Raw genomic sequence first — 22500 nt, forward strand, 5'->3', positions numbered from 1 at the left:
TACAGACCCTCCATCTGGCCCCTGGCCCTTTCTTCCTCCCACCCACCCCGATTACTCCCACATATTATGTCCTTACTGCAATCTTGCAATCCTTGGTTTTGAACCATCCTTCTAATCTGTTTTGTTGTTGTTTGTAAGATCTGTCATTTATCTACATAAAAACCTGGGAATTTCCATCTTAACAAAGGTGAGAGCACCTGGATGGCTCAGTCAGTTATGCATGTGACTATATTGCTTTCGACTCAGGTCATGATCTCATGGTTTGCGAGCTCCAGTTCTGCATCAGGCTTTGTGCGGACAGCGAGGAAGCTGCTTGGGATTCTCTCTCTCCCTCTCTCTGAGCTTTCCTGGCTCTCTCTCACTGTCTTATGTTTGTGTGCTGCTTTTTAAACTGGCCTACGAGTAATTTGGGACAAGTGGTATGATAAGTAACCTTCTCTTTCACCTGCTATGACAGCAGGTAACGTTCCCGTTACTCTGCTGAGTTAAGATGTAAGGCAGAGTGTCCCGAGATCCTCAACCAAACTACACGGTGTAATTGTATGAGCATAGGTATTCACACTTCTGTCCATTCCCTCGTAAACTCACTCATTTCACAAAGAATGAACACTTACGCTGTGCACTCTGAGAAATATAACAGTAAGCAAAATAGCCTTCGTAAATTAATATTTTTCCCTCCTTGGGATTGCATGGGCCTATAGTACCCAGTCCTATGTTATTCAGCGCATGATTATGACTAACGTATTTCACTTCTTCCAAAGATGTTTCTAAAGATTGCCAGAGGCAGTGGGATGTGACCGATGCTGGTTCAAATCCTAGCTCTGCCACATAGATGTGATATTTGGCAAGTTATTTAAACTTTCTAAGCATTAGTCTAGTTGCGTGTTAAATGGGAATAATAATACTTTCCCCACAGGCCTGTTATGTTTGCTTGAGAGGGAAACATGTGTTAATTGCAGAGAACTGTACTGGTGTATGGTGGGAACTAAAGGAAAATTAGTTTGTTCCCTCTGTTTTCCTATGGCTTTCTGATCATCTTGTTATGGGTTTGTACGGAGGGCCTTGTGCCTCTCTGTGCCTCTCTGTGCCCTTGAGTATCCTCTAGCAATCACCAGCATCAGGGAGTTGGAACTCATTCTACCAAGTAAGCCTGACTCTGACATGGTGACTTCCATAGTTCACCTGTTCTGTACATTCAACACAGTCAACGTGAAGGTTTTAAGTAAGCAAGCAGCGACTTTGTAAAAATGTAATTACATCACTAATTAAGGCGAGTGTTTACTGACTCGCAGTTAAGGGGGTTCCATGCATTATTCTAAGTGTTTTACCTTTGTTTCCTCACTGAATTCATTTCAGAGCTCTGTGGTGAAGGTGCTAGGTTGGGCCTGATTTTACAGCTGAGAAAACTGAGTAACAAAGAGAAAAAATAAGTTGTCCAAAGGTCTGCTGCTAGAAATAGATCAAAATAGGAATTTAGATCCCAGGCAGCCTGGCTCCAGGGGACACCCTCTTAGTCACTGAACAATAGTGCTTCTTGCTAAGCAAGAATTTACTGTAGGATACGGAAATGAAGTGGTATTGGGTTGCAAATAAGATAGTAGGAGATGGCAAAGGTTCCACCCAATTCATCTGATCACAAAAGAGTAAGAGTTCATCAAAAGTTGATTATGCAGGTGTTTGTAAAAAGAGAGAATGTGATAGGGAATCCCCAGTATAGACTGCTGCTGTTACATAAAATTGAAGTGAGACAGCTAGTTCTTTGTAAAAAATGGGAACTGAAACCCCATAAACACATTGCATTCATTCAGTATGTACAGGGTCCTTTGCACATGGCTGGCACTGTAGTAACGACACACGGATGGCTAAGGTGAGCCCTGCTCATGAGGAACACATGGTCTAGGAGGGGAGCAAGGGCTACATAAGGAGGTTCATGGCAACACAACTAGTGGGAAGAAGAACTGTGGACACACAAAGGTGAAGTAAGCACCGCCAAGACACTTTCCATAAAAAAAGACATAAGAAAGGAACGAATCCTCTTAGAGTTCTGGAGGCATCCTTCATGTAGGCTCTCATGAGTGTATTTTCACTAAGTGCATAACGATTGGGAGCTGATCCCTGCTGAGCCAAGCTCCTCCAGGACAGAACCTTCCTCTGCTCAGTTGGCTTCAAGTGAACCTGGGTATTCAGCACATCTCCAGTGTCCGTCTCCCACCATCCCACTTCTGGCCCTCTTGATTCCTAGATTTCTAGGAAAATCAGCCTATAAGGTCAAATCCTTATTTGTTGTTAGTTCCTTCCAGAGACAGGGTCTCCACGATGCTATCGATTACTTCAGTGGAATCTTGCCCATGGGCTGCACAAGGAACTCCATGATACGAGTTCAATGCCTCCTCAAATGATGGGTTTTATGAGAAGTTAAGTCCTCTGAGCTTGGGTTAGAAAGAGTCCACATCATTCCCAATCTCAAGGCTTGTTCTGGACAAAGGATGAAGATTAAAAGCAATGAATACATAAAAGTCTTTTGTAAAAGCTCAGCCTAAAAACGGCAGAAGAAAATATAGGGGGAAAATGTATTTTCATTTCATGTTAAGAGCCAAGAGAAAAGCTTCTTTACATTTCAAGAAAAAAGGAATAATATCACTACACAAAGCAACCTTTAAAGATGAGCCTTATCATCGTTTCAGTAGAGCTTTTTAGTACAAACTCTACAGATTATGGTATTTCTCAAAACCCCTTGCTGCCCTAGGGAAAAGTACTTAATTGCCTAACTTTTATCTGAGTTCATGGCTATTTTCCTTTCATTTTTAAAGCTTAGCTTATCTTAGGTCATCAAATAATCTTTTGTTTTTCTTTTTTTGCTGACAGAAATCTGATTTACACTCCTGAACGTCCTATTACCCTTGACAGGTACCTAGCATTCTGCCTTGCACATCTACTTACTTTTGTGGGGAAAAAGAAAAAAAAAGACATTTGTTTATTCACCGTCCACAGACAGAATAAACTCCTAACGGAAATCATAAAATATTTGGGCACTGAACACGTGACTGCTCTTAATTGTTCATATATTCAATTTGAGGAAATTTTTTATTTGACAGGTGTGGTCAAAGGCCCAACAGAACGATTCAAAAATAAAGAGAACTCTGGGAATAAATGTGTTAGGAAGGTAATGAAAAGTTGGAGACTACTTTCCAGATCTTAAAAAAAGCTCTGAATGTATACTCACAAAGACTTAACGACTTTTGATAACCAGGTTAGAAATAGTGCTTTGAAAGTTCATAGAGCTGTAGCATTCGAAGGCAGGGTTTCTTACAGTAAGGTCTGATACCTCTCCCTAATCAACAGAATCATGGAGGCTTACTACAGGTACAGATTCTGAATTCACACCCAATTCTACATTTTTAGATAATTTGCCAGTTTTTGTTAAGATAACCCAAACTAGTAACAACATTCCAATCTGCAAAGGACACATGAGGCCCACTCTCTTTAGCATAAAGTTTGGCTTGCTTTGGTAGGTGGATGAAAGCAAGAAAACACAGAAGTCTACAGGGAGAAGTGGAGACTTGAAGTGTTGGAAATGCATACTGTCCCATTTCTCAGGGAGGGCACAGATACTGCTTGATGGCACCCAAATCAGGTGTTTCTGTCTGAACCAGTCCTGCTACCCAGGCCACAGTCAACCATAAAGATTATCCAGAGAAATGGTCTGCATCTGTATCTGCTGGAGATTCACTGACTAACCATATTCTCACTGCTGCTGGGGCCGGGGATATGGGGTGGGAGGTAGCTAAACGGAGAGAATCAGACAAGCCCAAGAGGCCAAGAACTGGAAGGAGTCCACCCTAACTGTTACCGTGGCTATATCTGAAGTTTCCAGAGCTGATGATGCCACATTTGGGGCCACCATTTTTCCGTGATGATATTGCAGTTGGTTTATGATGCGAAGAAATTAAACAAGGAAACGGGGTAACTTAGTATACATTATAAGTGTCAACAAGAAGACAAAGAAAATTCTTGGTTTTTACTTTATTGGCAATTACTAATAGATATGAAATTTACAGTGCCTCCTAGGAAGCAAGGTTCTTGCCAACAGAAATACAACGCTAATACAGGAGCACCTTCCAAGGGTTCATCTGAGAGAATACTGAATGGCATGAGTATTTAATGTGATTTGATAAGGCAGAACTGGTTTCTCCATGACTCACAAGTATTAAATTCTAGAATTCCTATGAGTATGCTTGATGCATTGATAAGCAAAGGAAACCTAGGAGGGGATTTGGTGAAGCCACGTGCCCTAGAAATATGATAGCTAATTTTTGACTTAAGAAGAAAATGAATGACCTCCAAAAGACATCAACAATTCTACCTCACAGATGTGCTGTGAGCTTGAAATGCTCACACATGTGATGCATCTTGAAGATGGAAAGTGGTAAAAATATTTGTATTATTATATTAATGTCTGCTACCCTTTTCTCCAAAGTTTTGTAGTAGGTCGTAAAAAATTGGCAGCTCTGCCATTCCATGCAGGCTGCTGCAGATGACGTTGCTGCCTTAATGGGACACAGCCTACAGCCTCTTTGTGAGTAAAACTCTCTTTGTTCGTGCCACTGGTGGCAGCCTTTCTGTGACAGCTGAACACGTCCCTAACCGATACTACTTGCCCTTACTCAATGCCATTCAAATACAATTATATGATTTGTTAGCACAGATAACATCAATAATGTCACTCTTATTGAAGGTGAAATTATTACCAACCTCACTCAGCAGATGACGTTGGGGAAAAGATGCTAGAAAAGTGTCCTAAATGAAGAAGGGTCTTGGAGAATACCAGTGTTCTCTCTCGTAAGCATACCCTCGCAGACTAAACTGTGGGGCACAGGGTTCTCTCTCTCCCTCAAATAACATATATTCATTCACACATGCATACATACATCATACATACATACATACATACATACATACATACATACATGCATAAAATTATATCTTGTGATGGTTAATTTCATGTTTTAACTGGGCTAAGCCACAGGGTACCCAGATATATGGTTAAACATTATTTCTAGTGAGTCTCTGAGGACATTTCTTAGTACAATGAACATCTGTATATCAGGAGACTAAGCAAAACATATTGCCTTGACAAACACTGGGTGGGCTCAACCAATCGATTGAAGACCTGAATGGAACAAAAGGCAGAGTAAGAGAGAATCCACTGTTGTGTATCTGAGTGTCTTCAAGCTGCGATATTGGTCTCCTGACTTCAGACTCAGACTTGGAGTGGAACATACATCATCAGCTCTCCTGATTCTTAGGCTTTTGGAGTCTGCCTGGAACTAAACTACTGGATCTCCTGGGTCTGCCCTTCTCAGCCTCCGTAATCCTGTGAACCAATTCCTATTGATACTGAGTCTCTGGAGAACCCTAACTGGTACATATATGTAACTTCATCCATTATGTCTTTTTGCCCTCAGATCCAGTTCCTGCACTTCTCCTACAGACTGTGTTTCCTGGTTCCTTGCCACCTGGCTTCCAGAGGGGTTTGACCAATGGGTGTTTGATGGGAGAAAGGGAGGAAGGTATAAGTCCAGAAGTTTTTCTCTCTCCCCCTCCACTTGCTACCAGTGATTTTATCTCCTCCAAATTCTAGCTTCTTTCCAAGAGCCTCTTCCCCCATGATCTCAGTTCCTGCTAGGTGTGGTTCTGAGTTTCTCTAGCCCTGGGGTGGAAACAGCTTTCTGATGATACTAATTCCTGATTGCTTCGCCATCCTTTGTTTGGCTTCTCGGATTTCCCATCACGTGTGTAACTCTTTAAAATACCGATAGTGACTCACTGGTTGGCTGGACCTGACTGAAACAGTACAAAGATAGAAGTTCAGGAATATATGGGAAGGTGAGGAGAGAGAAGACAGGTGGCTTAAGCGACCTATATGTCATCTTCACATAGGAAGTCAGTACACGGTGCTTAAAACTGACAAATCAATAAGCAGCAGTATGCTATATTACTTATATTCATGAAGATACCTAAGAAAAGAATATAAACCTGGAACAGTTAAAAGTGTTGCCTCAAATAATGGAGGCAGTAAAGAGGCCTGTGGTTGCCACGAACTCAGAGGGGAAGGGACAGATGAATAATAGATGAAGCACAGGGAATATTTATGGCAGTGAAACATCTTGTAAGACATTGAAATGCTTTGAATCATGGCATTGTGCATTTGTCAAAACTCACAGAACTGCACACCACAGTGAATGCTAAGGTAAACTTGGGATTTTCGTTAATAATAGTTTCCATTTTGGCTCATCCGTTGTGACAAATGCACTACACTGACACAAGAAGTTTACAATAGGGAACACTATGTTTTGGGGGGTAGGAGGGAGAACAGGGGAACTCTGCACTTTCCAGTCTTCTTCTGTAAACCAAAAGCTGTTTTAAAAAATAAACTCCCTCAATGAAAGGAAGGCAGAGAGACAGAAGAGGAGGGAAGGAAAGAGAGAGAAAGGGAGCTACTTAAAAGTCATGGAGGAAACTTAAATGTGGATTACTAAGTGAAGGGATCCAATCAGAAAAGCCATATGCTTTATGTTTCCAACTATGATAACATTCTGGAAAAACAAAACAAAGCAAAACAACAACAACAACAACGACAACAACAACAACAGCAACAAGAAAACACCTTCAGAGACAGTAAAAAGACCAGTGGCTATTAGGGTTTAGGGGGAGAGAGGAAGTGGTAATAGGTGGAGCACAGGGCACTTTAGGGTGGTGTAACTATTCTGTATGATACTGCAATAGTAGGTACATACCATTTACATTTCTCAAAACTTAGGAATCTATATAACACAAAATAAACCCTAACTGTTAGTAATGATAATGTGTCTAATGATAATGTGTCAACCAATGATAGCTCATCCAACACTTATAATTAATGTATCCACATGAGTGCAAGGTACTATAGAAACTAGTGGGGGTGAGGAAACTGTATTTTTTGTGCAATTTGTCTCTAAATCTAAAATTGTTCATACAAAATGGTCTGTTTAAAAAAACCCTGATTTAAAAAAAAAGAAAAAAGAAAACAAAAGAAAGTGTTGCCTCTGGGGAAGAGGTGTTCGTGGGGGAAACAAAGCTTTTGTTTTTTTTATTGCAAGTCCTGATCTGCAATTTGGATGCTGTTTTCTTTTTTTTTTTAACTATTCGTATACAATACTTGGATTGAAATTTCTCAAATAAAAAAAAAAATCTGTACATCTGCCAGAATAGATAACATGAAAAAGCCCATATTAGCAAGTGATGGCAAGGCTATCAAGTATTCAGAGCTCACAAACACTACGCAGGCACTACTATAGAAAGAAGTTCATGTAAATTGGTATAACCATTTTGGAAACAGTTTGGAGGAATCTTACCAAAGTTGATAAGTTGGATGACATGACATGATATGAAAATGAATAAAATGAATGAAAATTCTGGCTTTACTTTATTCTCTAGGACAGCCTTTACTGCTGCTACTCTTATGCAGCACATTATGTTCTTTTATAATATAAACATACGTGAGTGTTAGGCTTTCCATCACTACTAGAAGGGGGTTAGAGTCAGGACTCAAAATGAACTTTGATGCAGTTTTAAAGTGTTTATTGTGGCAAACTGGGTAATGGTTTGGACTCTGACATGAAGCATTGTCTCAGGGATTCACTAGATCATCAGACTTGATATTGACATACTGTTGACTCCCAAAATAGCATAAAAACCATATCTCCAGGCTTCCAGGGTGTTGCCGTTAACAAAAGAAATAAAAATTTCTCACATTGTTTTGCGATTCACATGCAAACCTAAGATTCCATTTCAAAAACTTTCCAACATCATTAGAAGAGCCAGACACTGCACATTCCCTAACACGTATTTACAGTTAATACATTAAAAAGAAAAGTACAAGCAGATTGTAAATCTTAATCATATGTGCACATTAAACTGTCCCAGAACACAATTCAGTTCCATGACAAACAACTGAGTTCTAATTCCCATAAGACATGACCTTCTACCAAAAATATTTTAAACACACGAATAAAGCAAATTTTATATATGTATATATATATACATATACATATATGTATATGTATATGTATATATATATACATATACATATATGTATATGTATATGTATATGTATATGTGTATATATATATATAATATATATATATATATATCCACTATATAATATATGTACCCACTAAATGATATAAATATTATATATATATAAATTATATATGCACTAAAAACACTGATTTTAAGAGCTCCATGGCAATCCTTGGAACACCAAAAACTATGAGTTCAAAATTGCTCAGATTTCTTTGTATCCAAATATGTTTCATGCATTTTTATTCAACAGTGTTCAGAACACTAGTACTATTGTTTGCACACAGCAAATTGATATGTGTCAGCCACCGGTTTAAATTATACTGGAAAAATTGTGTACTCAAACATGGACAAAACACACAGCACAACAGTGACAGTAAACAACAATGAAGCTTGCTCTCCACAATTATAACATTACTGGTTCTGTAACGAAAATTAAGTTGCTGGGTCACAAGTAGAAGGGGGATAAAAATGACACCAGGAATTCAAAAGCTTATTTGAGGTGCCAGTCACCACATATAGGCACTCAAGCATAGCAAGGTCATAAACTTCCTCCTTACTTGTGCCATATGAGATATAAAGGTATGAGAATGAATAAAGACTATGGGATTTATTTCAAAAATGTGTACAACCTAAGCGCAGACTCGTTTTAGAAGACAGTAAATGAATGCCTCACCAGAAAGGCCACCGTGTCAAGTTCCTTTTTACAGTCTGCCCAAAAGAATACATAAAATACTTTCAATTTCCTATTAATATATGAATCAACTATATTAGTTGTTTCTTCACATTTTATAAGTTGTCAAACAAAACTTCAGCAAGGTTCTGCTAAAAATTTAGCAAAAACAAAGATTTTTTTTTAACATCCTGTTTTTTAAACTAGAAATGGCAAAATTTTTTAAGGGACCAGCTAAACAACATATTGATTTTTGGATGGACATTCAGATCCAAACCGAAATCAGATAGCCCAGATAACCCAAAGCATGAATGCAAGTTCAAGTGCAATAAAGTAACAAGGTATAGCAGGGAAAAACTAAGATTCTCAGTTAAGTTCAAATAACTGCATGGTGTCAATGGTTGTGTTTCAAAGCTGTGCTGAGCAAAGTTATCCTCCCAGCTACATCTAATTTCAAAACCCTCTGGGAAGCTACCTCGATAAGCTATATGTTGAAATTACATTCTAATATGGTCGTTGGATTCATTTTTAATTACTATACAATTATATACAATAGGGAAGTTGTACAAATATGTATCTTTTCCTCAGGGGCTAATTAGCTAAAACAGTTACTTTGGGAAGGGTGGGGGAGAAAAACCTCTGTATTTGAAATACCATTGGCAATGGAAGCTAGTAACGAAAATTTATATAAGCTTCCTATGAAACAAATATACTTTAACCCTCTGCATCTTTTAAATAATTATTCACTTTTATTTACTCATGTGGCAGTATTTGTAACAACACATTATCATTGAGTAGTGAAAAAAAGACTATGAGGCTTACTGGGAAACTGTATATTAGGAAGCTATGCCATTTGAACTCTACAAGCCCAAGAGTCAAAATCACAACTCTCGGGGCGCCTAGGTGGCTCAGTCGGTTAAGCGTCTGACTTTGGCTCAGGTCATGATCTTACGGTCCGTGGGTTCGAGCCCCGCGATGGGCTCTGTGCTGACAGCTCGGAGCCTAGAGCCTGCTTCAGATTCTGTGTCTCCCTCACTCTCTGACCCTCCCCCACTCATGCTCTGTCTCTCTCTGTCTCAAAAATAAATAAACATTAAAAGAAAATTAAAAAAAAAAATCACAACTCTCATTATTCCCCTAAAAAGCTGCCAAGCAGAGAGAAACCGTAATATGGAAGATTTAATAGGTCATGTTTCAGCCTGAGATGGATGGTTCTATTGCACAATACTTAACTTGAAAGAATAGTGGTACAAAATCACTCCTTGGCCCTTCCGATATCGCAGTAAAATCTGGCTGCAGCACCACTGACTAAACACCATTAAGTCTTGCTGCCACCAAGAAAGAACTGAGGTCACTTGGATAATCAAGAATTCCATGCTTGGCCACAGGATATAAACACTATCATAAAAGTGAAAAGTACTCTGTGTGGCTCTCCTGTTTGATCCCTGTGGTCTTTGATTGTCAAACAAAAGACCAATACCTGCTAACATAACTATGCATGGACGTAAGTTAATAAAGGAAAGTCCTGGAGCAAAACTGTTAACCAACTGCCATGATATTTATAAGAGTGATGCATGGTAATGTGGATATTTCCTGTTATCCAACAACAATGACAAACACAAGTGAGGAAAATCTCTTTTGCCCAAAGATAACCTCAACCAGTTATTTGGTGCCAAAAAAAATGTACCACCTCTCTAGATCAGTAATACTTCAGAGAATTCCAACGGCTATTATGTATGCAGGTTTAGTCACCACGCTTACCCCTACTCATTTACACTATGTGACTTCCATTTTAAAATAAATTATCCTGGAAAGATTCCCAGATCAGTATGTGAGATTGGTACAAGGCCAAGTCATTTCCGAGTGGATTCCATCCATGTCCATAACCAGCACCAGTTTGTTTGTTTGTTTGTTTGTTTGTTTATTTATTTATTTATTTATTTATTTATTTATTTATTTATTTATTTATTTATTATTTTTTGAAATTCACTCATTGGTTTTTAATAGAAACCGTGTGGTTTCTCAATGCATTTTCAATTTTACCCACTTATAAAGAATTTCCCAAGTTAATTTTACTAAACAAAACCTTCCAAGTGTCTACCATTTCCTTTAGGAGTTCAGTAAACACAAACATTACATTTCAATATAAAATCTTTAGAAAAGTCTTAAGAATGTGTACACAGTTGAACTTTGAATCTTTTGGTTTGTAATCACCGAGCCCATGACATTCAAAGCCAAACAAATCCTTACATTACTAACAGTGATACGCTTCAATTTCTTAGAAAATCTTAGAAAATATCCTTGGTCAAAGCGTTGGAATCCACTTAAAACTCGGAAAGGTGTGAGATTCAGAATACCCAGGATTGCAATTGGTATTGAGAATACCAACTATTGCAACAACTTTCCACACATATTCGATCTTTCGACCAGAAAGAGTGGCAGTCAAAAAAGGAAAGAAAGAAAGAAAATGAGGCGGGAGGAGCCTGAGGTGGGTGAACAGCAAGGAAATTCTAGCTTTATTACACAAGCATGGAACCAAATTCCTTTGGAGGGGGTGGGGGTGGAATGGCTTCTTCTGACAACTTCAGACCAATGAGGGAAAAAGAGAGAACATGGATCTGCCCCTACAGTCCTGGAGACATCTCAATCTGGGGTTAGGACGAAAGGGGACCTCCCTTGTTGTCCAAAGGTCTTCTCCCTCCGCAGACCCGGTGCTGGGAGGCAGCAGAGGGGCACAGCTGCCCCGGAGTCCCAGAAGGCAGCGCCGCATCCTGGGGCGCTGGCCGGGACCGTCTGGTGCTTCTTCGCCCATAAAGTGCACAAGGGGACGCTGTCCCGGCTGTCCCTGGTTCATCCCTAAAGGCACAACCCTTCCCGGGGCTGAGAGGTCGCGCGGCGGTGGCCCGCATTTCATGCCCAGGCACTGGGAAGCGGCGGAGTCTCACCATGGGTTCCAGGTTCACTCGAGGACTTGGCGCGCCTGGCGCCGCGCTTCTGCCAGGCTGCTCTCCACCCACACGTCGCCCACTCCGCGGATGGTGAGGAAGGTGGTCAACGTCGGGGTGGCCGCCCTCCCACTCTCCTCCAGGGTGCGAACCCCGGGATAGGGCCCGGGGGGCGTGGGAATGTGGGGGCTGCTATCCTCGCGGGACGGCGGCGGCGGGGGCGGCACCTTCCTCAGGCCGACTGCCACCTTCCGGGCTCCGTGGCGCCTCCGCCTGGCAGCTGGCCGGCCCGTCTGGAGGCAAGCCTCTGGGGGCTGCTGCCTCCTCGTGTACACCATCTTCTCCTCAGGCGCCTCCAGGGCGGCCCCTCCTGCAGCGCTAGAGGCTCTTTCCAGGCGGCCAGGGCCAGGGCCTCCTGGGGCCAGCGCCCCCATCTTCTTCTTGCTGCTCAGGATGTGAGGCCACTAGGGGCCGCCCACGCTTGCCAGGTCTCACGGCCGCCTCAGGGCCCTGATGCATTTCCTACCATGAAGCCAAATCAGGAGGCAGGCTGTGAGAGTTACACCGCAGTTGCTAGGAGACCAGGCGCTTTGTGAGGTCACAATGTCTGCATATCTTATCACGGTGGGCTGCCCAAAGCTGCCTTAGGTTTGGCTGTGTTTAAGATTATGCCCTTGAGAAAGACCTGCACGTAATCTTACCTGAGAAGGCCCATAATTCTTCACGAGTTCAAGAGGGTTGTCCTAGAGGTGAATGCACGGGTGCTTCAGCCTCCATTAATTCCATCTAAATGAAGTGACACTTAGCGGTGGACAGTACACACAACTTGCAATCAAACATGACTCTAAGAGGGTTTTAGCTAATTAAGTGACTTGTCATGCAAGGCACTGAAATCCAAAATGAAATAACTATTCTTCCCTTTCAAAGAATACCGATATACTGTGCCTTGCTTAGGGTTCCATACCTGTGTTGGTACAGCTCACAGTTCAGGAAGCTGTTCTTCACAGAAGCAGCAAACAGTTTGCCTAGTTAGTATCCATGCTCACTTTCATGCAGCCTAGGGAAGACCGAGTCATTTTGTGCTTAAGAGCAAAGCGTCAACAAATTCTGTGTGAGTGGCCAGTAGGGCATTCAGTGCCACTAAAACCTATTCACTACCTACCAATTCATGAATATTTCAGGTAAGGCATACACAAGGTAGTAAGAGAACGTATGGGATTCCAAGGGTAGAAAACGTGTTACACCGTCCGTGTAAGTGCTTTTGAAAGCAACCAGCATAGTCCATCCATCATCACCACATACACAATTCATTCACAAAATACTACAAGGACCACCTACCATGATCAACTGAAATCCACTTCCCCATGAAAGGATGACTCCAAACTATGTGAGTCACTAAGAGTGATAAGTCATGGTAACAATCAGAAGAGAAACTTGCCAAGGTCAATGTGATACATGTGACAGGCCTCTGTCTTTATTCAGCTCCTTTTCTTAAACACACAAACAAAACTTTCATCTACGCAGCTTAAGCTACTACTACCTCACGCTCATAAAGTGCTGAAAATGGAAAACAATCTCATATACAGTAAGAGCAACTCCTGGATTTCCTTTTTCATTCAATGTAATTTATTTTCAAATTGGTTTCCACGCAACACCCAGTGTTCATCCCAACAGGTGCCCTCCTCAATGCCCATCACCCACTTTCCCCTCTCCCCAACCCCACGTCAACCCTCAGTCTGTTATCAGTATTGAAGGGTCTCTTATGGTTTGCCTCCCTCCCTCTCTATAACTTTTTCCCCCCATCACCTCCCCCATGGTCTTCTGCTAAGTTTCTCAGGATCCACACATGGATGAAAACATATGATATCTGTCTTTCTCTGCCTGACTTATTTCAGCATAATACCCCCCAGTTCCATCCACGTTGCCACAAATGGCAAGATTTCATTCTTTCCATGGCCAAGTAGAATTCCATTGTATATACATAAACCACACCTTCTTTATCCACTTGTCAGTTGATGGACAGCTAGGCTCTTTCCACAGTTTGGCTGTTGTGGAAAGTAGTGCTATAAACATTGGGTTACATGTGCCCCTATGTCTCAGCACTCCTGTACCCCTTGGGTAAATTCCTAGCAGTGCTATTGCTGGGTCTTAGGGTAGATCAATTTTTAATGATTTGAGGAACCTCCACACTGTTTTCCAGAGCGGCTGCACCAGGTTGCATTCCCAGCAACAGTGCAAGAGGGTTCCTGTTTCTCCACATCCTCACCAGCATCTATAGTCTTCTAATTTGCTCACATCAGCCACTCTGACTGACATGAGGTGGTATCTCAGTGCGGTTTTGATTTGGATTTCCCTGACAGGGAGTGCTCTTGAGCATCTTTTCATGTGTCTCTTGACAATCTGGATGTCTTTTTTAGAACAGTGTCTGTTCAAGTCTTCTTCCCGTTTCTTCCTGGATTATTTGTTTCCCGGGTGTGGAGTTGGTGAGTTCTTTTGATAGGTTTTGGATACTAGCCAATTATCCAGTATAACTTTTGCACACATCTTTTCCCATTCGGTCAGTTGCCTTTTAGTTTTGTTGATTGTTTCCTTCACTGTGGAGAAGATTTTTATTTCGATTAGGTCCGATGGTTCATTTTTGCTTTTATTCCCTTGCTTTTGGAGATGTGTCATCAGAGATTATTTTTCGTGCTTTCTCCTCAAGGGTTTGATGGTTTCCAGTCTCACATTCACGTCCTTCATCCATTGTGAGTTTATTTTTGTGAGTGGTGTAAGAAAGTGGTCTAGTTTCATTCTTCTGCATGTTGCTGTCCACTTCTCTCAGCACCATTTGTTAAATGGATGCTGTCTTTTTTTCCATTGGATATTCTCTCCTGCTCTGTCAAAGATTAGTTGGCCATAGGTATGTGGGTCCAATTCTGGGGTCTCTATTCTATGCCATTAAGTCTATGTATTTGTTTCTGTGCCAATACCATGCTGTCTTGATGGTTATAGCTTTGTGGTACAGACTAAAGTCTGGCATTGTGGTGCCTCTCACTTTGGTTTTCTTCTTCAGTATTACTTTGGCTATTCAGGGCCTTTTGTGTTTCCATACACATTTTATGATTGCTTGTTCCAGCTTGGAGAAGAATGCCGGTGCAATGTGATTGGGGCTGCATATAATGTGAGGACTGCGTTGGGTCGTATTGACATTTCGTCAATATTTATTCTTCCAATCCACGAGCATGGAAAGTTTTTCGCTTTCTCTGTATCTTCTTCAATTTCCTTCACAAGCTTTCTATAGTTTTCAGCATACAGATCTTTTACAAATTTGGTTAGGTTTATTCATATGTATTTTATGACTCTTGGTGCATTGTAAGTGTGTTTCGTTTCTTTATTTCTCTTTCTGTTGCTTCATTATTGGTGTATAAAACACAACCAATTTGTGTACATTGATTTTGTACCCTGCAACATTGCTAAATTCATGCATCAGCGCTAGAGTACTTTTGATGGAGTCTGTAGGAGTTTCCATGTATAGTGTCATGCCATCTGCAAAAAGTGGAAGTTTGACTTCATCGTTGCAAGTGATGATACATTTAATTTCACTTACTGTCTGATTACTGATGCTAAGACTTCCCACACTATGTTCAACAACCGGGGTGAGAGTGGACATCTCTGTCTTGTTCCTGATCTCACAGGGAATGCTCTCAGTTTTTCCCCATTGAGGATGATATTTACTGTGGGCTTCTCATAAATGGCTTTTATGATGTGTAAAGTAGGTTCCTTCTATCCCAACTTTCTTGAGGGTTTGTATTAAGTATGGAAGCTGTATTTTCTCAAATACTTCTTTCTGCATCTATTGACAGTGTACTATGGTTCTTATCTTTTATTAATGTGATGTAGCACAATGATTTATTTGTGAATATGGCACTAGCCCTGCAGGCCAGGAATGAATCCAACTTGATTGTGTTGCATAAAACTTTCTATATGCTATTGAATGTGATTTGCTAGTATCTTGTTGAGAATTTTTGCACCCCTATTCATCAGGGATATTGGCCTGTAATTCTCCTTTTGTTCTGTGTCTCTGTCTGGTTTGGGAATCAAAGTAGTGCTGGCTTCATAAAAGGAGTCTGGAAGTTTTCCTTTCATTACCATTTTTTGGAACAGCTTGGGAAGGATAGCTATTATGTCTGCTTTAAATGTCTGCTAGAATTCGCCAGGGAAGCCACCTGGTCCAGGACTCTTACATATTGGGAGATTTTTGATAACTGATTCAATTTCCTCACTAGTTATGGGTGCGTTCACATTTTCTATTTCTTCCCGTTTGAGTTTTGGAAGTGTGTGGGTATGGAGGCATTTGTCCATTTCTTCCAGGTTGTCCAGTTTGTTGGCATAGAAGATTTTATAGTGTTTCCTAATGATTGCTTGAATTTCTGAGGGATTTGTTGTAATAAATCCATTTTCATTTGTGATTTAACCTATTTGGGTCCCCTCTCTTTTCTTTTTGAGAAGCCAGGCTAGACGTTTATCACTTTTGTGTATTTTCTCAAAAACACAACTCTTGGTTTCATTGATGTGCTCTACTGTTTTCTTTTAGACTCCATATTGTTTATTTCTGCTCTGATCTTTATTATTTCTCTTCTTCTGCTCGGTTTGGGGTGTCTTTGCTGTTCTGCTTGTGGTTCCATTAGGTGCTGTTAGATTTTGTATTGGGGATTTTTCTTGTTTCTTGAGATAGGCCTGGATAGCAATGTTTCTTGTCTTTTTTTGTTTGTTTGTTTAGTTTTGTTTGTTGTTCCCTGTCAGGACTGCCCTTGCTGCATCCCGAAGGGTTTGCATTGTTGTATTTCATTTTCATTTGTTTCCTTATATCTTTTAATTTCTTCTCAAATTGCCTGGTTGACCCATTTATTCGTTAGTGGGATGTTTTTTTAATCTCCATGCTTTTGGAGATTTGCCATCATTTTTCTGTGATTTATTAATGTCCCTGCAATTACCACATTCTTATCAATAAGGTTCTGTATGTTTTTAATTAATTGTTTTATATATGTGTGTGTCTCCGAATTTGGTGTGTAGACATTTCAAATATTCAGCTCTTCCTGATGGAGAGACCCTGAAATTAATATAGAAAGCCCTTCATCACCTCTTGTTACAGCCTTTAATTTAAACTCTACTTTGTATGATATAAGTTGGCTACTCCAGGTTTCTTTTGACCTCCAGTAGCATGATAGATAGTTCTCCATCCCCTCCCTTTCAATCTGAAGGTGTCCTCATGTCTAAAATCAGTCTCTTGTAGACAGCAAAGACATGGGTCTTGTTTTGTTTTTTGTTTTTGTTTTTTCTATCCATTCTGATATGCTATGTTGTTTGGTTGGAGCATTTAGTCCATTGAAATTCAGTGTTATTAGGGAAAGATATGCGTTTAGAGTCATTGTGATGTCTGTAGGTTTCATGCTTACAGTGGTGCACCAGTTTCCTTTCCCACCAACAGGGAGAGAGGGTTAGTCTTTCTCCATATGCTCGCCAGCATCTGTGGTTTCCTGAGTTGCTCATTTTAGCCACACTGACTAGTGTGAGGTAGTATCTCAGCGTGGCTTTGATTTGTATTTTCCTGATGATGAGTGATGTTGAGCATCTTTCCATATGTCTGTGGGCCATCTGGATGTCTCCTTTGGAAAAGTGTCTATTCATGTCTTCTGCCCATTTTTTCACTGTATTACATTTTCCAGGTGTGACTTGGGTAAGTTCTTTATACATTTTGTATACTAACCCTTTACCAATATGTCATTCGCAAATATCTTCACTCCTTCCATCGGTTGCCTTTTAATTTTGCTGATTGATTCCTTTGCAGTGCAGAAGATTTTTATCTAGACCAGGTCCTGATAATTCATTTTTGCTTTTCATTCCCTTGGCTTTTGAGACATGCCAAGGAAGAAATTGCTGCTGTTGAGGTCAAAGGGTTTTTTTTCCTCGTTTCTCTTCTAGTGTTTTGATGGTTTCCTGTCTACATTTAAGTCTTTCATCCATTTTGCATTTATTTTTGTGCACGTTGTAAGAAAGTCATCTAGTTGATTCTTCATCATGTTGCTGTTCAGTTCTCCCAGCACCATTTGGAAAGAGACTGTCTTCTATCCATTGGATTCTCTTTCCAGCTTTGTCAAAGATTAGTTCACCATACATTTGCGGGGCCCCTTCTGAGTTCTCTATTCTGTTTCATTGGTTAATGTGCCTGTTTTTGTGCCAATGTCATACTATCTTTTGATTATAGCTTCGTAGGAGAGGCGAGAGTCTGGGCTGCCGCCCACTTTGGCTTCCTTTTTTCAACATAAGTTTGAGTACTCAGGTTCTTTTGTTGTTCCGTGCCAATTTTCAGATGGCTTGCTCTAGTCTGGAGAAGAATGTTGGTACAATTTTGATTGGTATTGCATAAACTGTGTAGATTGCTTTGGGTAGTATTGACATTTTAAGAGTATTCATTCTTCCACTCTATACGCATGGATTGTTTTTTGTTTTTTTTCCCTGATTTTGTTGTGTCTTCATCATTTTCCTTCATTCATTTTCTATACTTTTCACCGTACAGATCTTTTACATCTTTGGTTAGGTTTCTTGCTAGGTATTTTAGGGTTCTTGGTGAAATTGTAACTGGTATTGATTTCTTGACTTCTCTTTCTGTTGCTTCCTTATTGGTGTATAGAAATGCAACCACTTTCTTTACACTGATTTTGTATCCTGTGAGTTTGGTCAATTCATATATCAGATCTAGCAGCGTTTTCATGGAGTTTTTTTGGGTTTTCCGCGTTCAGTCTCATGTCATCGTTGAAAAGCCAAAGTTGAACTTTCAGTGATATATGTTCAGTTAAGTGTAGATAAAAAGAATTTACTCTTTGGGCTCTATGGTAACTTCATAATTGCACAATAAGTGAGAAATAAGCAAGAACTTTGCATGTTATCCCACATTAGAATTGGTAACTGGAATCTAACTCTTTAAAATATATTGAATTCCTCATGTTATGGATAGAAGTATGAAACATCTAACTTCACCCAGTGCACTCGTGCGTATTTGTAAACACATATGCTAATCAGCAAAATTGTAATACTAGTGAGGTGTACCAAATTTTCCACGTTCATGGTACAGATAATATTGTTTTACTGTCTTTATGGTAGCATCCTAAATAAGACATTTGGAATCTAGGAGAGAATCCAGAACCTACAGGGTACATTCTCCATGCTCTATTCTGGCTTTGAAATAAATGAACAAATGGAATTAAAAAAAAAATAGATTGCACTGGTAATCATGTTTATGCAATTGTGCAATAACTTTTTATAGACTCTAGCCATAATAAGAGTGCACGTGAATAGGGTTTGGAAATAACACCTATTTATAACTTTGTTTGACATGACAAAATCACTAGCAACATATACTTTCAAAAATTGCCTTTTTAATTAACCATGGCTATGTTTTAGTTCTTTTATCACTGAAATACTAAATTCTCTGTTGTCTTCTATGCCTTTTTTCAAGCCCAGTGATTAATCTTATGACAATTATTCTAAATTCTTGCTGTTATACTGCTTTTATCTATTTTGATCAATTCTTCAACGGTCACTTCTCCTGTAATTTCATCTGAGGGGAATTCTTCCGTTTCATCATTGTGGATAGTTTTCTATTCCTTATGTGTTTTAACGTTTTTGTTGTTGTTGTTGTTGTTGTTGTTGTTGTTGTTGTTGTTGTTGTTTTGTTTTGTTTTGTTTTGTGTTATGTGCTCTGCACCTGAGAGCACTGCTACATTAAAGTGGGCTCATCCCCTCTCCATGGCCTGGCCCTTCTGGAGGTGTGTTTTGAAAAGTGTCACTTGCTTTGTGTTGCTATGACTTTCGTTGTTTGATTTCTCATCTCAGAGTGATTTTTGAAAATCCCACGAGGTGTGCTTTGATTTGCTCCTTGAAGTACCGAATGAAGTAATTGGAGGTTTGCACTACCTTCACAGGGGTTAAAACACCTTAAATTGCCATGGATGGATGTTCTTGCCCTTCCCAACAATGGGGGTTTCTCCTGGTAGTGAGATCCTGGAGATGTGATGGCGCCATAGCCCGGGCTCCACACAGACGGCTCCTCCGAAAGGCTCTGGGCAGCTGCACTTATGAAAGCCGCTCATTTTCTGATTTCCCAGAGGTTACCTTGTGCAAAATTGTGGATTATTTAAATTACATGGCCCCATCAATTTCTTCTACCAGCCAGATCTTAGACTGTAGACAAAGGATACCTCAGAGTTTACTTTTCCACTATGTAAAGGGGAAGTATAACGCCTATGTTCAGTATAGTTGTGAGATTATTGGTAATGCTGTAAAACGTGTGGAAAAAATCCTGGCACATTACACTCAATAAACATTGTATTTTGTTTTGATTTCCTCATAGTTGTCACTACATCCATGCAAAGTGTATCTCCAGGGTGGGGTCTTTTGTAGGGCAAAATGTAAGCTACACCATAGAAGCTATCGACAAGGCAAACTGTTTTTCCTATTCTTGAGGAGGTGACCCTTCCCTTTTTTGTATATGAATAATAAATTTGGTGGTAGAGATTATTGAAGACTTGAATGTATATTGCAGTCCAGCACACTGGGAGATAGTTAAAAGTCCCCTATTTCAGGCACTGTGGATATAAATATTGAGCACCTTAGGTGTCAGGTGCTATTAGATTCAAGTACACAGTGATAATCAAACATGCATGCTCCATATATTCAGGATGTTTCAAACCTTAGCTACAAAAGGTACATGTGTAATTACAACTTGTGGCAAATGCTGTTAAATAAAAGACTAAATGTTATGAGAAGGAATGACACAGGGGACAGAATGTCGATTAGAGGACTGGCCAACAAAGGGTTCTTGGGGAGAAAAGTGCTTTATTCAAACTTGGACCCGTAGCAATAACGGTAAGGAAACTAGCGAACACAAAATGCATTCGAAGTGGAACCTACGTGGGTCCAATTTGAGAAACCAGGAGAAGAGATGGTCCCAATCACCTAATGAAAGGAGAATGAGGAAAGATGGCATTAGAGGGGTGACAAGGCTGGACTGCCAACGTCTGGTGGTCACGTTACAGATTCTATGTGTCATTTTGAGTACAGTAGAGATTAGAGGGTTGTTTTAAGCAGAGGAATGAACTGCTCAGATTCAGGATTTTTGGATTGCATTCCTGACGCAGTGAAAAGAATGAACTGGGATTTTGTTTGGAAGGGAAAGGCAGCATGGGGCTAAGAACGAAAATGCAGAGTAGGCAGAAGGTGGTGAGAAACTAGCTGGCGTGGCATACATTGGAGGTGGAGTTGAGAACCCCTGTTGCTGAATGGATCAGGGAAAGACGTTGAGGAGGGGACGACTGACAATGAGTCTCTTTCCCTCTATAGCAACTGAAGACAATGTCCCATTAACAGAGAGACACAAGAGGGGTCTTAAGTTGGTCATGGATTTCAATTGCTTATTGATTGGGTATTAATTCACATACTTACAGAAGTTTGCTTAGAATTTTAACTTTTCGTTGTTTTGTTTCTACCGAATTGCTTCGTTATTACCATCTGGAGGTTCTAACTGATGGTCTCCAATTCTTCGCTGTCAACAAGACCTTCTTACATAAGATTATGGAATTGATGGGTGATGTAGGTACCTCATCTTCTACCCAGTCTTGTTCATCGTCACAAATACTTAATGGCCACTGTTGTAGAAGAACCTCAAACTCCAACAGGGTTGTTCTCACTGTTCTTGGAATGCCTGCCCCTCCTTTTTCCCCACACATTTGCTTTTGTCTCCTTTGTCCTTCTCCTTTCTGCCTGCCAGCCAAAAATTTGGTCATCCTTTAAGATTCTTTGTGCTATGCCTCTGAGATGCCTTTACTGATCAACTCAGCTCAGTGGACTTCTCCTGATACATGAAACTTGACCTTGAAGTCTTACTGTGCTTTGTATGGTGTTTGGGTTTTTCCTACCCTCTAATATTGTAAGTTTCTTGAAGGCAAAGATGAGGTCTTCCATGCTTCCAGAAACTTTTATAAACACTCAAACATGGTCAAACTTTAGAAATCATTCTGGTGAAGTGGTGGAGTCAACGTCATATCAGGTGGGAGGGAGTCTGCTGAAGGAATTTTCGGATTCAAGCGCAACCTTGAAACAACGTTTACATCACAAACCAGAGGCAATTACCTAACTTCACAAAAATAATAACTTACTGCACATATCTTCACGTTTCACAAAAGAATTATACCATGACCTCTGTTTTCTCCTACCTCTCAATGCATATTGGAGACTGAACTTGAAGAATGTGCTTTCAGAGTTTTGTGATACCTCAATGTTAACTGTTGCAGTACTTTCTAGAGTCACAAGTTGGTTTTTGGCTTTCATTCTCTGACATATATTCATCAAGACAGATTCTGGGCATGAATCCAAAAAGCAGCTTCAGAAAACTAGAAAATTAAACAGCACCAACTAAATTTTCAGTTGTAACAGTTACTACTAAGGAGATCTCATTTAATTCTGTCTTTATCTGGACCATGGAAAATTATCTCTTGCCTTTTCCAGTCTCAGTATTTATGGAGCTGGGATACCAAACTAGGGTGTGTCTAGATATTTGATACCCTAATCTCCCACTCAAGTGTGCCGTATCATGGAACACATATTTTTCAAACATGTCTAAAGACGTTTCCTTTGAGAATTTGGGGAAATTTCAACATATTATGGAAGCCATGCAGAGTCTCTTAAAGCCTATAGGTAGTCTTTTTGTTTAGGAGCTTTATC

General features: G+C 40.2%; 1 pseudogene; it reads right to left on the minus strand.

The window, feature by feature from the left end:
* Positions 1-11292: 11292 nt before the first annotated feature.
* LOC145715251 (uncharacterized) lies at positions 11293-12173 on the minus strand (annotated as a pseudogene).
* Between the last annotated feature and the right edge of the window lie 10327 nt (positions 12174-22500).

Source organism: Panthera onca, assembly GCF_046562875.1.
Source record: "Panthera onca isolate mPanOnc1 chromosome Y unlocalized genomic scaffold, mPanOnc1 haplotype 2 h2.ChrY_unloc_1, whole genome shotgun sequence".
NCBI lineage: Eukaryota > Metazoa > Chordata > Mammalia > Carnivora > Felidae > Panthera > Panthera onca.